At 43.8% G+C, this 15,295-nt stretch overlaps 1 protein-coding gene across 12 annotated transcripts in view; it reads right to left on the bottom strand.

The window, feature by feature from the left end:
* Positions 1–15,295, bottom strand: part of LOC128400250 (poly(rC)-binding protein 3-like) — a 285,355-nt gene that overhangs the window by 152,473 nt on the left and 117,587 nt on the right. For 5 of the 12 annotated variants that reach the window (XM_053362385.1, XM_053362389.1, XM_053362395.1 and 2 more), the window contains one exon: positions 12,887–13,040. The exons of the other annotated variants lie outside the window; for them this stretch is intronic. The gene's annotated coding sequence lies outside the window, so the exon portion shown is untranslated. The remainder of the gene's footprint in view (positions 1–12,886; positions 13,041–15,295) is intronic. 12 annotated transcript variants of the gene reach the window in all.

Raw genomic sequence — 15,295 nt, 5'->3', positions numbered from 1 at the left:
TGGGTGATCTTAAAAATACATATGCAAAATCACAAGAGCTGGCAATCCTGATTTCTTAATAATCACTCTAACATAGTATTAAGCTGTCCAGACGCGGGTGGCGATGTGGGTAAAACCTCAGCGCCTAGGACTTGCCGATCGCATGGTCGGCAGTTCGAATCCCCGCGGCGGGGTGCGCTCCCGTTGTTCGGTCCCAGCGCCTGCCAACCTAGCAGTTCGAAAGCACCCCCGGGTGCAAGTAGATAAATAGGGACCGCTTACCAGCGGGAAGGTAAACAGCGTTCCGTGTGCTGCGCTGGCTCGCCAGATGCAGCTTCGTCACGCTGGCCACGTGACCCGGAAGTGTCTGCGGACAGCGCTGGCTCCCGGCCTCTTAAGTGAGATGGGCGCACAACCCTAGAGTCTGGCAAGACTGGCGCGTACGGGCAGGGGTACCTTTACCTTTAAGCTGTCCAGACGTCTCTCAGTTGCATGTTTTGAAGGTGTGAGCTACCTGTTCCCAAGGCTGGTCCTGTGACAGCAGAACTGCTTTTATTTCACAATGTGCTTTATATGTGTTTTGACCTCAAGCATTTTGTCATCTTTACCAGAAGGAACTATTATGAAGAGTGCTTTTCGTTATGCCCTATAAATCCTTGGTTGCCCACTGCCGGAGCCTGATGGAAGCGATCAATCTGCCAAGGAATTACTACAGCAGCAAGCCTGCAAATGCTTTATGGTTTACTTACTCTAATTGTTCATTTCATGCCAAAAGCGTGAGGGTGATGCTGATCATACCTATTAAGCTTATTGCATTTGGGGGGTAGTTTTTTCTAAGAAACTGATGCCATTCAGGACTACGCATATTCAGAAATCTGAACCACAGGATTTTCAGACATGCTTTATTGGCAAACGGGTTTGCCACTGAAAAGCAAACATCTCACCCCAAGTGTTTGCATGTGCTGTATTGTGTTTGCACACCCAAGTTTGCCCACAGCTGTTTGCCACTGCCTCTGATGTGAGCCTCTCCTTCCTCCTTGTCTCCTCTCCTTCCTCCTCTTCTCCATTCCTCTCACTTAACAACCTTCCCTGCACTCTGTGTCTGTTTCTTCTAGCCCCCAAGCTTCTCATTTCCTCCACAGTGGTGCCTCGCAAGACAAAAAGAATCCGTTCCGCGATTCTCTTCGTCTAGCGGTTTTTTCGTCTTGCGAAGCAAGCCCATTGACAGCTTAGCGGATTAGCGCTACAGCGGTCTAGCGGCTTTTCGCGATCAGCTGTTAAGCAGCTTATCAGCGGAACAGCTGATAAGCGGCTTAGCGGCTTAGGAAAAGGGAGGGAAAGTGAAAAAACCCCGCGGGGACTCGCAAGATTTTTTCGTCTTGCGAAGCAACCCCATAGGGAAATTCGTTTTGCGAAGCGCCTCCAAAACGGAAAACCCTTTCGTCTAGCGGGTTTTCTGTCTTGCGAGGCGTTCGTCTTGCGGGGCACCACTGTACTTGGACCTGCCTCTGACACACCAGCACCCTTTCTTTTCTCCTGCTGCTGGGAGCAGTCTGAGAGAAGCAGCACAGAGACTGGTGCACCACACTGTGGTATCCCGACATACATATTTTTGCAAGCAATTTCCTGTAATCTGTGCATGTTTCTGCACACTTTCCCCAAATATGTGGATTTTTGCAAAAGGCGAAAGATTTGTACGATCTGAGGAGAAGCCAAACTCTTGGTTAAACATATGAAGGATAAGAGTAAAAATAAATTACAAAATGTGTCTGGATTAAAGATTCCGGGTTGGCGCCATTGTTTAATGGCGGATTCCCTCCGAGCTCCGGAGGGAATCGGCTCCGTAGCGTCTGGGTCTGGCCGCTGCGGCGAAGCGGGGACCCTTAAAATCACAGGCGCGGATGCCTGTGAACACAGAGACTCGGCGGGCACCATTTGCGCCCCCCCAATCCGGGACGGAGCCTTTTTAAAGGCTTCGGAACGGAGGCAGGGTGAGGCGTGGTGCTGAGAGTACTCCCTCGTCTACGGAGTGAAGCCGCAAGCCATTGACAGAGAGCGCCAACTTCTTCTTTTGATCGATTGGACTATAAAACATCAACCCGTGAGTAATACGGAGATTGGAACTTTAAAAAAAAAATTTGGATCTGGAACGAGCGGGAAGGGGCTAAAAAGGAAGTCCACCCCCCCTCTTTGTAAACAACTTAAAGCAAAGGACCGAGCAGCTAAGGTCGAGAGAATCTGTTTCTTGCTTGTTAATAAAAGATCTTGACTTCACGGTTTTAACATTATAAGAAGATTTACTGGAGGATAAAAAGAATTTTTTGGGAGCTGAAGTTTCACCCCCCCCCCCTAGACCCGGGAACGTCCTATGAGAAAGCCTGCTGTATTGAAGAGTTTGACAGCTGTCAAGTTAGCTGTCAGTCAGCTAGATGTCAGCTGGAAAAAGAGAACATTGTTTCTGCTGTTTCTGCTGGTTCATTCGGTATAACTTGTTGAAAATAAGGAGGGCTGATACAAAATAACTGGACTTTTGGTTTTGAGCTGAAAGGAATATTAAGGAACTAAAATCCCCCTAGAGGGGTAATAGGGACATTACATTACAAAAATGGCTGGAGCATGTAAAATCCAAGCAGAATTGGACAGAGCATTTGTTCTCCTGGGAAAGTTACAAGATGAGTACAATGCTTTGTCTACAGAGGTTTCAGTACTATACTTGACAGTAAACAACAGTCTTGAGCCTGATAAGGATTTGAAACAGGAAGCCCATTCAACTGAACAAATAAATGAAACTGAAAGTGTAGACACGATGGAACAATATGTTGCTTTTGAAGAAAATGAAGGAGGAGCTGGAATTCTGCAGGAGTCAAAGGAGAGTTGCAATATGAGGCCTGACATGATGATAAAAAAGGACAATAAAAATTGGATGTGGAAAGCCCGGTCTGAATGGGAGTCTGAAAAATGGAGAGATCCCCTTTGGAGGAGATCTGAAGACCTGAGGATTACAAATTTGCTGAAGGTGAAAGTTGGAGCTTTGGGGACATATGGATTTGAAAGAAATTTGAAACAAGAGTTGGAGTACCCCATAGGCTTTGCTTTTAAGTGTGGAGGACGGGCTGGAAGCAACATGGATCTTGTTGGGCCGGAGCCTCTCCGAGACTTGGGGTTTTACATCAAGGACTATCAAAGAGACCGGCAGAAAGGAACTGAGAGAGATATAAGGGCCTCGGACGTGAGATCTCCAGGCTAAATAACATAAAGACTGATGGATATTGGTTGGGGACTGGAACCGGGAAAAGGGTGGGTGGAGGTTGGGAATCCAAAGGGTATATAAGTATAATCTGCCTTGTTTTTTTTTTATATATTTTTTGTTAGCTGTATGGAAATTGGGAAAATCGTGGAAGGGAAATTTTGGTCGACTTTAGGAAAAAGGTTTAAGAATAATTAATGAGGTATAAGTTTTGATGTGTAATTTTGATAAGGTAAAATTGGTTTTTCTTTTCTTTTTTAAATTAAATGAAAATAAGGCTGGTAAAAATAAATTGAGGAAATGGAAAAAAGAAGTAAAGTAAAATAATAGTATGTTAGAATAAATGTTCAAGCTAGGGTGAAGAAATAAGTTAAGGACTTGCTGAATTGACAATTTAAATTGGAATACAAGAAGGGGAGGTGTGAGGAGGTCTGAGAAATAAGGTTAAGGAAAACAAGTATCTGAAACTTCATGTGTTTTTTCTATTTTTCTGTTAAGTTTTGAATTTTATGTATTTTTGTGTTGTTTTTATTTTGTTTATTTTTTGTTTTTGTTTGTTACATGTTTCTGGAAAATACCAATAAATATTTAATAAAAAAAAATAAAGATTGAAAGGAAGGTTAAGTATTTAGGTGTATGGTTAACAGCAGATAATATAAATCTGTATAAAGATAATTATTTAAAAACCTGGGAGAATATTAAAATTAATTTTCAAATTTGGAACAGAATGAATCTTTCACTGTTAGGCAGAGTGTCGACTATAATAATAATAATAATAATAATAATAATAATAATAATAATAATAATAAATTTTATTTATATCCCGCCCTCCCCAGCCGAAGCTGGGCTCAGGGCGGCTAACAACAATCAAAATAATCCAACATTCTAAAAACATTCATTATAAAATTAATTAAAATCAAATTAAAATCATATTGATGGCAACCATTAAGCAAAATTCTGTGCAGATTGCCAGAGGAGGGGGTCAGGCTGCGCCCTGACCAAAGGCCTGGTGGAACAGCTCTGTCTTGCAGGCCCTGCGGAAAGATGTCAGGTCCCGCAGGGCCCTACTCTCTTGTGACAGAGCGTTCCACCAGATTGGGAGCCGCGGCCGAGAAAGCCCTGGCTCTAGTTGAGGCCAGCCTAACCTCTCTGTGGCCTGGGATCTTCAGGATGTTTTTATTTGCAGACCGTAAATTTCTCTGTGGGACATACCAGGAGAGGTGGTCCCGTAGGTACGAGGGTCCTAGGCAGTATAGGGCTTTAAAGGTTAAAACCAGCACCTTAAACCTGATCCTGTACTCCACCGGGAGCCAGTGCAGCTGGTATAGTACCGGATGAATATGATCTCGCAGCGAAGACCCCGTAAGGAGTCTCGCCGCGGCATTCTGCACCCGCTGGAGTTTCTGAGTCAGTCTCAAGGGCAGCCCCACGTAGAGCGAGTTACAATAATCCAGTCTGGAGGTGACCGTCGCGTGCATCACAGTGGCTAGGTCAGGGCAAGAGAGATAAGGAGCCAACTGCTTAGCTTGGCGGAGATGAAAAAATGCCGCCTTTGTTATAGCTGTAATCTGCGCCTCCATAGAGAGGGAGGTATCGAAGATTACACCCAAACTCTTAATGGATGATGCTGGCACTAATTGCACCCCCGCAAGAGATGGGAGTTGCCCCCTCAATCCCATATCGCTCCGTCCCAGCCAGAGGACCTCTGTCTTCGAAGGATTTAACTTCAACCGGCTCCCACGTAACCATCCAGCCACAGCTTCCAGACATCTGGTCAGTGTGTCTGGGGCCGAGTCAGGATGGCCATCCATCAATAGATAGAGTTGGGTGTCATCGGCATACTGATGGCAACCCAGCCCAAAACTCCGGACAAGCTGGGCGAGGGGGTGCATAAAGATGTTAAAAAGCATCAGGGAGAGAATCGCACCCTGAGGCACTCCACACACCAAGGAGTGGCGCGATGACAATTCCCCCCCAAGCGCCACCCTCTGTCCCCGACCAGAGAGAAACGAGCGCAGCCATTGAAGGACTATGCCCTGGATCCCCACGTCGGCAAGGCGGTGGTCCAGGAGTTCGTGATCGACCATGTCGAAGGCTGCTGACAGGTCTAGAAGAATCAGCAGCCCCGACCTGCCTCGATCCAGCTGCCTGCGGAGATCATCTGTTAGGGCGACCAAAGCCGTCTCAGTCCCATGACCAGCGTGGAAGCCGGACTGGAATGGATCAAGAGCCGATGTTTCATCCAGAAACCTACCAAGCTGTTCAGCAGCTGCTCTCTCAATCACCTTACCCAGGAATGGAAGATTCGAAACCAGGCGGTAATCGGATAGATCTAAGGGATCTAATGATGTTTTCTTTAAGAGCGGACGCACCACTGCCTCCTTCAGTTCCCCTGGGAATATCCCGGTGCCAAGGGACAAATTGATGATATCACCCAGGGGGGCCCACACCTCGTCTGGACACGCTCTAATCAGCCAAGACGGGCACGGGTCAAGAGGACAGGTGGTAGGCTTTCCAGCTCGGAGGAGTCTGTCCACATCGGCTGGGGATATCCGGTCAAAGTGGTCCAATACTGGACCCGAGGACAGTCGAGGGGCCTCCAGTTCCTTTATTGTATCCAAATTGGCAGGGAGGTCATGGCGGAGCAACAGGACCTTCTCCGCAAAAAAGCTCGCAAATGCCTCACAGCCGTGTGTCAAATTGTTATTTAAATTTGGCTGACCTTCAAGGGACGTTAAAGACCTAATTATATTAAATAATTGTGCCGGGCGAGAGCTAGCGGAGGCAATGGAGGCTGAGAAGTAGGACTTCTTAGCGGCCTTCACTGCCATCTCGTAGGTTTTCATAAAAACCCTGTAAGATGTTCTTGAGGCTCCATCACAGGCACCCTGCCATACTCGCTCTAGCCGTTTGAGGTCCCGCTTCATTTTCCGAAGCTCCTCGGTAAACCAGGGAGCCTGGTTTCTGCGGGGTCGCAGAGGGCGCCTAGGTGCGATCTCATCGATGGCTGCTAGGAGCTGGATATTCCAGCCCTCAACAAGCTCAGTCAATGAGTCGCCAGGGGGAGAAAGGTCCCGCAAGGCTTGACGGAATCTATCAGGGTCCATCAGCCTCTGCGGGCGAGCCCAAATTGGCTCGCCACCTAAGCAGGGTGGGGGTGGAAAATCAATCCTGGCTTTCAGAGCGTAGTGATCAGACCATGGCACCTTCATCGAAGGAGACATGATCACATCTATACCGGCGCCAAAGATCAAATCCAGCGTGTGGCCTGCTTGATGTGTGGGGCCCGAAACAAACTGGGAGAGCCCTAGTGTCGCCATGGAAGACACCAGGCCCAGAGCCTGTGAGGAGGGAATGGCATCAGCATGGATGTTGAAGTCCCCCAATACCAATAGGTTAGGGAACTCCAAGGCCCAGCCGGCCACCGCCTCCAGCAGGCCTGACAGGGTGGCTGCTGGTGCGCCAGGTGGCTGGTACACCAGCCAGACAGCCAAGCTCACCTTGGAGCCCCACACTAGGCCAACACATACAATGCTGGGGATCAATGGCGATGGTAGAGCCCTGAAAGAACAATCTTCCCGGATTAATAATGCCACCCCTCCCCCCCGGCCCACAGTCCGCGACTGGTGGAGGACAGAGAAACCCGGGGACGCCATCTCTCGTAAGGTAACAGTTTCCCCTTCGCGCACCCAGGTCTCCGTCACACAAGCCAGGTCAACCCCCTGCGAGGTGAAGAAGTCTCGCAGGGTGGCGGTTTTGTTGCCTATAGACCTGGCATTGCACAACACCAGTGACGGAGGTGAGTAATCCTTGCTCACCCTACCCTCGTCCCTCGGGATGAGGCGCAGATTGGAAGGGGTACGAGCATATCCGTATCTCGATCCCCTTCACCTATGACATCTGCCCCCACCGCCATACCTCCCTCGCCCCACTACGGTAGCAATCCCAAGCCTCAAACCAACCTCCATTTACAAAATAGAAAAACAAATCAAACCAAAAACAATTGTACCAACAAAACAAATCCCCACCCCACTCACTATCCAACCCCAAACCAACATAAAACGGAACAAAATAAAAATACATGAATACAGACCACCGTTCACGGTGGTACAACAAAGTAAAAAGTAAAGACCCCTTTAAAACACTTTAAAATATATAAAAACTTTTTTTAAAAAATGTATTACCTAGAATGTTATTTTTGTTTCAATCAATTCTCGTGATTGGCAAGACAGATTGTTTCAAGGCATGGCAAAAATATATTTCTAAATACATTTGGCAAGGGGGAAAACCGAGAATAAAATATAAAATATTGATAAGATGCAAAAGAGAGAGGAGGTTTCTCCCTGCCAGATATGAGGTTATATTATGAAGTATCTTGTCTTTGTTGGTTGAAGGAATCATAGAATCATAGAGTTGGAAGAGACCACAAGGGCCATCGAGTCCAACCCCCTGCCAAGCAGGAAACACCATCAGAGCACTCCTGACATATGGTTGTCAAGCCTCTGCTTAAATACCTCCAAAGGAGACTCCACCACACTCCTTGGCAGCAAATTCCACTGTAGAACAGCTCTTACTGTCAGGAAGTTCTTCCTAATGTTTAGGTGGAATCTTCTTTCTTGTAGTTTGGATCCATTGTTCCGTGTCTGCTTCTCTGGAGCAGCAGAAAACAACCTTTCTCCCTCCTCTATGGGACATCCTTTTATATATTTGAACATGGCTATCATATCACTCCTTAACCTCCTCTTCTCCAGGCTAAACATGCCCAGGAATGGATGACATTGGAGAATTCACATATTTTAGACTTAGAAGGCCATGATAATATTTTTGTTTGGCAAGCTTATTTATGGTATGAAAAGGTGGAAGTACATAAAGGATTTCCAAATCATATAATTAGGAAAAAAATGTATAATAGGATAAATACAAAAATCTACTTGAGGCAAAAACATCACTTTGGCTCTCACTGTTGGAAGCTACAGCGGTAAAGAAAAGGAATATAATAGAAGGGTGGACAACTTATAGAAATTTATTAAAACAAGAGGGAGGAGAGTATCAATTGAAAGAATCGAAGGAACTATCAGGAAAATTAACAACATGGATACAATATCATCATTTGAATGACGTATTTAAGAAAGATAGGATACGAGGTTTGGGGAACAGATATCACAACCGGAGAGAGATTTGTTGGTATGCAAAAGTGCTCGGTCCATGCTCCTGCCAACCTAGCAGTTCAAAAGCACGTCAAAGTGCAAGTAGATAAATAGGTACCGCTCCAGCAGGAAGGTAAACGGCGTTTCCTTGCGCTGCTCTGGTTCGCCAGAAGCGGCTTAGTCATGCTGGCCACATGACCCGGAAGCTGTACGCTGGCTCCCTCGGCCAATAAAGCGAGATGAGCGCCACAACCCCAGAGTCGGCCATGACGGGACCTAATGGTCAGGGGTTCCTTTACCTTTAAAAGTGCTGTCTAAAATGTGTAAGATATTATTGGAATGGGAGACAAAGGATAAACAAGTAAAATCCTCAATGATACATTGGGCAATAGATATTGGTTATAATAGAGATATGGAAGCATGGAAACGATAGTGGAATACGGATATAAAATTTACAGCGTGCTATGGTTTAAGAGAAAATTATATGAAAATATTTTATCAATGGTACCTAACACCGAGTAAATTGGCAAAAATGTATAAATCAAAATCAAGTAAGTGTTGGAAATGTAAAGAGAAAGAATGTTCTTTTTATCATATGTGGTAGTCTTGTAGTATAAGGTTAAAGCTTGCTGGGAAATTATATATAATGAATCAAAAAAGCTGTTTAAAATAATGTTTGTTAAAAAACCCAGAAGCCTTCCTTTTGGGGATAATAGGGACAGAACTACCCAAACTGTATAGAAATTTATTCATGTATGAAACTACAGTGACATGAATGTTACTTGCCCAAAAATGGAAAGAAGAAAAACTCCCAGTGAAAGAAGAATGGATATAAAAACTTATGGAATATGCAGAAATGGCAAAACTTACTGGAAATATAAGAAATCAAGATAACAAACATTTTATAAAAGAATGGAAATGGTTTATTGAATATTTACAAATAAACTGTAAACAGATAAGAACATTGGCAGGATTATTGTAATAACCTGCAGTTTTAGAAGAGTATATATTTAGATGAATAAATGAGTAAATTAAGTAATGAGTAATTTGGAATATGCAGAGAATATAAAAAATAAATTTAAGGAACTGCAGAAAGAGGGGGAAGGAAGTCAAGTTTTGAAATATTAAAATGATTGAAATGTATAAAACTGAAAATCATATTTGCATTTTGTTACATTTTTTGTTGCAGATTCTTTATCAAGGTAAACAAAGGCTTAACAGGGCAACTGAATGTGGTCAGTATATTGCCCTATGTTTCTGACTATACACTGTGGGAAAGGCAGTTGGGAAGAGTAATGACCTCTGGAAACGCAGGCATACCTTCTTCATCCTCTGGACAGATTTGTCCTGCCTCTTTTCATACAAGAGTAATGCCAAGCTCTTTTGACTATTGTTGCCTGTGACATTTCTCTGAGGGGAAGTTATTCCTTTAGAAATCTGGCACATTGATCTCATGGGCTGTCTTTCCTCCATAGATGATGCTACATTAGGCTCTCCCAGCGCCTTTCATCTTAGTTGGACATGACCTCAGCTATTATGTAGAAAAGCTACTTGAAAAATACCAAAACCACGGGAGGCACGAGCAAAGCAGAGAAGCATAATTATAAAGATCAACAAGTATAGCTTCTCTTCATTCAAAGCAGTTCAATTACTAACTTCCGCAGTAGTAATGCTTACAAAGTAAGCATTTGTTCTGTTATTCGCACTCCGCTTGATAAAACGGCAGGAAGCCTGGACATTCCGACTAGGACTTAATGGCAGCTTTTATTGATGGTGCGGAAGCAAGAACTTGTTTCACTAATTAATTTGCTTCACATAAAACGGGGCATCAGCTAATGTGGTGTCCTCCATTTTGGGCTACAAAGCCCTTCAGCTCCAGCCAGCACTGCTAACAGTCAGGGGTGGTGGGAGTTGTAGTTCAAAACATCTAGAGGCTTCCCATAATAAATTCAACAATAATTAACAAGATGCTTACAGTGACATCCTATACATGTCCACACAGAAATAAGTCCCACTGGGACTTACTCCCACATAATTGTCTATATGACTGCCACCTCAATGAAGAACAAATTATGAAACAATTACTTGTAGGAATTCCTGCTGTACAATGTTAGAAAGCAAGCCTTCTTTACCTTCTCCTAGGCCAGACTGGATCCTAATCCAGCGTCACTACATTCCTTAAAGGCTCAACATCACTCTAATGATATTAAGTCAAGAGCTGTTGATCCTGCTGGACCAGCATCTTAAGAGACAAAAGTATTAGGAATTCTGGGATGCAAACATCCTCAGCGACGTGGATCAATGAGGCACTTGATTGGGAGGGTTCACAGAAGGCGTTTTATCATTCGGCAAACGCAAACACCCCCTTGACCTTTTGACGCAGCTGCTGTTGCTGCCAGTTGCTTGTGAGATCCTGAGATCCACAGTTTCACATTCCTGCTCTCCCTTTCTGTCAACCTGTAACTGGACCTTGACATCCAACTGATCATGTTGATGCTGCTAACATCACTGCCTCTCCTCTACTCAGCAAAGGGCCATTGTGACCATATCACTAGAGCAAAAGTCGGAGGTTTCGCAGGTGATGCCACTATGGCTTATACTTCAGCTCTAAACAGAGGAAAGATGAAAGGTTCTTAATCTAAGGGTCGTGTGTTCAAGCCCCCAGTTGAGCAAAAGACTGGATTGGACTAGATGACCATCGTGGGCCCACCCAACTCTACAATTCTATGATTCAAGGCAGCAGCTCCAACTTGAGGAAGGATTATGCTGCACAACAGTAACATTCTAAGAACTAATAACATCCAGCATAAACAGACCCTTCTGTCCTCCCAGAAATGAAGAGAGGCATGAAGGCTATAGATTTCCTTTGATATATATTTTTTAAATGTTTTGCTTGTATCTATAGAGCTTCCATAATAATAATAATATGAGACTATACACAGACAATTTTCAAAAAGAACGGAAATCCTCCCTATTTTCTAAATGGGAAAAATGTTTCAATAAGATTTCTTTAACATGGATTTCATACAATACAATATATCATTTTATTTGTAACAAAAGGGGTTGCTTTGTATCATTATATTCATTGCTTTAAAAGCAATCTATCCTACTTATATAACGTGCATTCATTTCTTACAGATTATTGAATTTCCCTTTGCTATTTATAATGATGATGAATGTCTCAAAATGAATCCTTTTCTTCCTACACTTAACATGAAGGGAAACCTTCACCTTCCACTGAGTGGATTCAGATGCTGTAAATGTTGCTGTTATTATTTATTTATACTTGCCTTTTTATCTGGCTGGATCTACACAGATATAAAAAATGCTATAAAAATGCTATTTTAAAAAATGCTATAAAAATAAATATGCAATTTTCCATTGGGCTCGACAGCACCATCTGGTGTCACATTTTTATAATGCACTTATAATGTTATAATTGCAGCTGTGTAGCTGAGTCCTGAGAGTCAAGGCATCTGACAGATAAGAGCAAGAGCCGCTAATAACATATTATTAAAACACAATTAAATTTTTATAGAATTAAAACTATCAATCACACCAAACAAATGATTGCAATAAAAACAGCATGGCACCAGCCCTTTAACTAAAAGCAGTCAGTTCCTCAAAGCCTGTTGGAGCAAGAACGTCTTCACCTGCCAGCAGAATGGACAAGGGAAGGAGTTCCAGTGTCTGGGAGTAGCCACCACCAAGAAGGCCCTCTCCTGCGTCTCTACCAAGTGTGCTCGTGAGGGTGGCAGAATTCCCTCCCCCAAGAATGTCAAACCCGGGCAGGTTTGTTTGAGGGAATATGGTCTCCCTAAGCCCTGTAGGAAAGGCCTTCTTAATTAACAATACAGCAGGGCCCCCAATCAAAAGCTGCATTCGAAGGCTGCTCGTTGTAATGTTTGCCATGCTAGAAAATGCACAGAAGGGAGGCATGCACCATGGTGATGGCAGGAAACAGTTGGATGCATACATGCACGCAATAAGAAGCAGAAAGTGATGCTATAGGATGCGGGAGTGGGGGCTAGTCTGCCTGTCATCTGTGGCACCCACCCAAGCCTTGGGTTTTATACCTGTAAGAAGGGTCTTGAAACATGTTTTTGGTGTGAGGAATCCAAAACTATTACAATTTTTTTGATTCAACAACATTTAGCTTGGTAAATCTACATTTGATTAAAAAGCACATAAACTTCTTGGGAAATCAAAGAATTTTAATGTTACTTTCTGAATATGTCAGGTAATGCTAAATATTAATAATATTATTAATAATAAGTTGAAATAATATTAATATATCCTATAACTGCAAGTACTTGGCAATAATTTTTAATGATTTCTATGCAATTTGACATGCATATTACTTACTAAATTAATATAACTTCGTTTATATTAATTTAACCAAAATATCTTTTGAATTCCCATCATGTTACAACTTTTTAGTACTCCATATTTTTGGAATTTGAAAGTTTAAAAATTCAACATGCCCTAATGGGACAGCCTTGTCTATTCTCACCTGGAGCCAGAAGCTGGGAAGGCACAGAGGCCTGACTTGCTCTCAGTGATGAGTCCCAACTACAGTTTGCCCGCCTTGCTGCTAGAATGCTAATGGAGGATGCAAACTGTTGGAGTGTTGAAGCTGTGAGCCCTTCCATCATCTCACATTCCACCTGTATACATGTGTAAATAAAACCACGAATCACAAAAAACATAGTATTCTTTAGTGATCTTCAATCCTATGTAGGAAGTCTCTCACCACCTGGAGGCGTGGGTGTTTGCAACAGCTTTCTATCAAAGAGCTGATTAGATTCATGGCTTGGGAGGGGATTTTCATGGTATAATTCATGTCACCAACCTCTTTGGACCTGTGGGAACACTGGCAAGCTAGAGATACTGTTGTGGGCACCACAAGTGCACACAACCAAACACACACTGCAACCTATTCTATTGGCTACAGTAAATGGCTAAACCTAATAAATGACAATTTATTTGGCTTAGGAAACTGCCAGATATGGCAACTAAGGCTTTAATTAAAAAGACAAGAGAAGGAGGGATCGTCGCCACAGCCAAGGGGTGAGGCTGGGTTGGGCCAGGCGTGCAGGGAGGCAGCGGGTGCAGGTGCCCTCCTAGCCCAGGCAGGTCAGGGGCCTGCAGAGGATTGGAGATGGGGGGGGGAGGGAATGGGCGAGGCCTGGCTTGGAGTGGGGAGCTGGGAACTAATACGCAGCACCGAAAAAAGTGCAGAAAAAAAATCACGAGGGTCAAATAATGAACGCTGTTACACCCAATCAGAAACAGCCATTGCTGCAGCCAATTGAAAAACAGACCAATCGCCAAACACAATCACCAGCTACCAGCAAAAAAAAAAAAAGAAGAAGTTCCGGGTTTAAGCAGTGGATGCCCGCAGTAGCGTGGGAAGCAGCGGGAGCACAAATGGAAAAAACAACAAAACAACAGCGCAGATGGGCTAATGGCGCGCGTGCCAGCAGTGAGGGCTCCGCATACCCACTCTGGCACGCATGCCATAGGTTCACCACCGCTGTAATATTGCATCCTATTATCAGGCTGTTAAACAAGCCTCATTAAATGACTGGCTTCTCTCTGAGGAAACTGTTGAAAACAAAAGAAGAAGAAATTAATAAAAGGTTTAATACGGTACCATGAAAAAAATGCTTTATAAACTTGAGTACAATTCTGTTAGCAAGGGCGTAGCCAGGATTTATTTGGGGGGGCAGGCTTTATGTTGAGGGTGCAGAACCAAGGTATCTGCGATGCAAATGGTCAGTTAAGTATTTTTATTTACTTACTTGATTGGTGGGTAGCTCCCCCCCCGCTGCCCCCCCCAGCTGTGCCCATGTCTCCTAGTTTATTTCTCTCTAGCAGTCAAGATCAAGTCTGTGTCCTGGTTTATGACTATGCACGTCTTTTTAAACAATGAACCATCACATATCAGGTGTGACAAGCGATGTATCAATATGGATATATCACAATCTACATAGTCCTGAAAATTTGGAAAACGGTCAAAAACATTCCAGTTTCTGAAGAGAGAAGGGGAGGTGTAATACCTTCGTGCTTCCAGTACTTTCAAGCAAGAAATACCCCATTATCTGTGTGTAGAAAATATTATCAAATGAGGGAGAAAAGTAATCCCCTGTGCAAAGATTTTTTTATATATTCTTGTTATTAGATCTGAGAGTGTCACTGAGTATGTTGTAACCTTATGAAAAAGTGGGCGAAGGATTTGGGACGTCACATGAAGAAGTGGAATTGGATCGGTATGTGTTTTTGTGATAATATTCATTGAGTACCAGTGATATTTTTCTAGGGGGAAAAGTGCCAGAACTCACCACAAATCCTCCCTTGTTCTCTTATTATGGCAATGACACCCACCTGGGAGGTGCCAGAACTGAGTTCCAGTGAGTTCTGGCTGAAAAAAGGCCCTGCAGAGTCCTGTTCCATTTTGTGTGTGCAGCCCATGGCAGCCATGCTGTGCTGGCACCCAGGACACTTTTATCAAGATGGGAGGACAAGCACCTCTTTTTTTACCAAAAGAAAGTACAGGATCGTATACTGAGGAACATATTGCTTAAAACTAGTATTAGCTGGTCTGATTTAACAACAAAAACTCAGTATCAATACTCTCCAAGTTAAATCAGATTTATCATTCTGTAAATATTTGGAGTTTGCTGTCCAATAATGCAACCTTCTCAAACCGAAATTCTGCTTATTTTAAATACTGTAAAGCAGCCATAAGCTGTAACATTTATGATAACCTAGCTCTTACTGCCTAACCTGAGCCATCCCGGGGGGTCCGGCACGCTTCCGCTGCGCGGCTCTGATTTTCCCCCAGGGACCTCCGACTCCAGCAGCACGTAAACACAGCGGAACAGAAGCAGGGTCGCCGCGTGTGCGCAATAACTCAGGC

The sequence above is a fragment of the Podarcis raffonei genome, chromosome 13, assembly GCF_027172205.1.
Source record: "Podarcis raffonei isolate rPodRaf1 chromosome 13, rPodRaf1.pri, whole genome shotgun sequence".
NCBI classification, from domain to species: Eukaryota; Metazoa; Chordata; class Lepidosauria; order Squamata; family Lacertidae; genus Podarcis; species Podarcis raffonei.
Note: the sequence above shows the minus strand (reverse complement) of the source record. Positions and strands in the feature narration are given on the sequence as shown.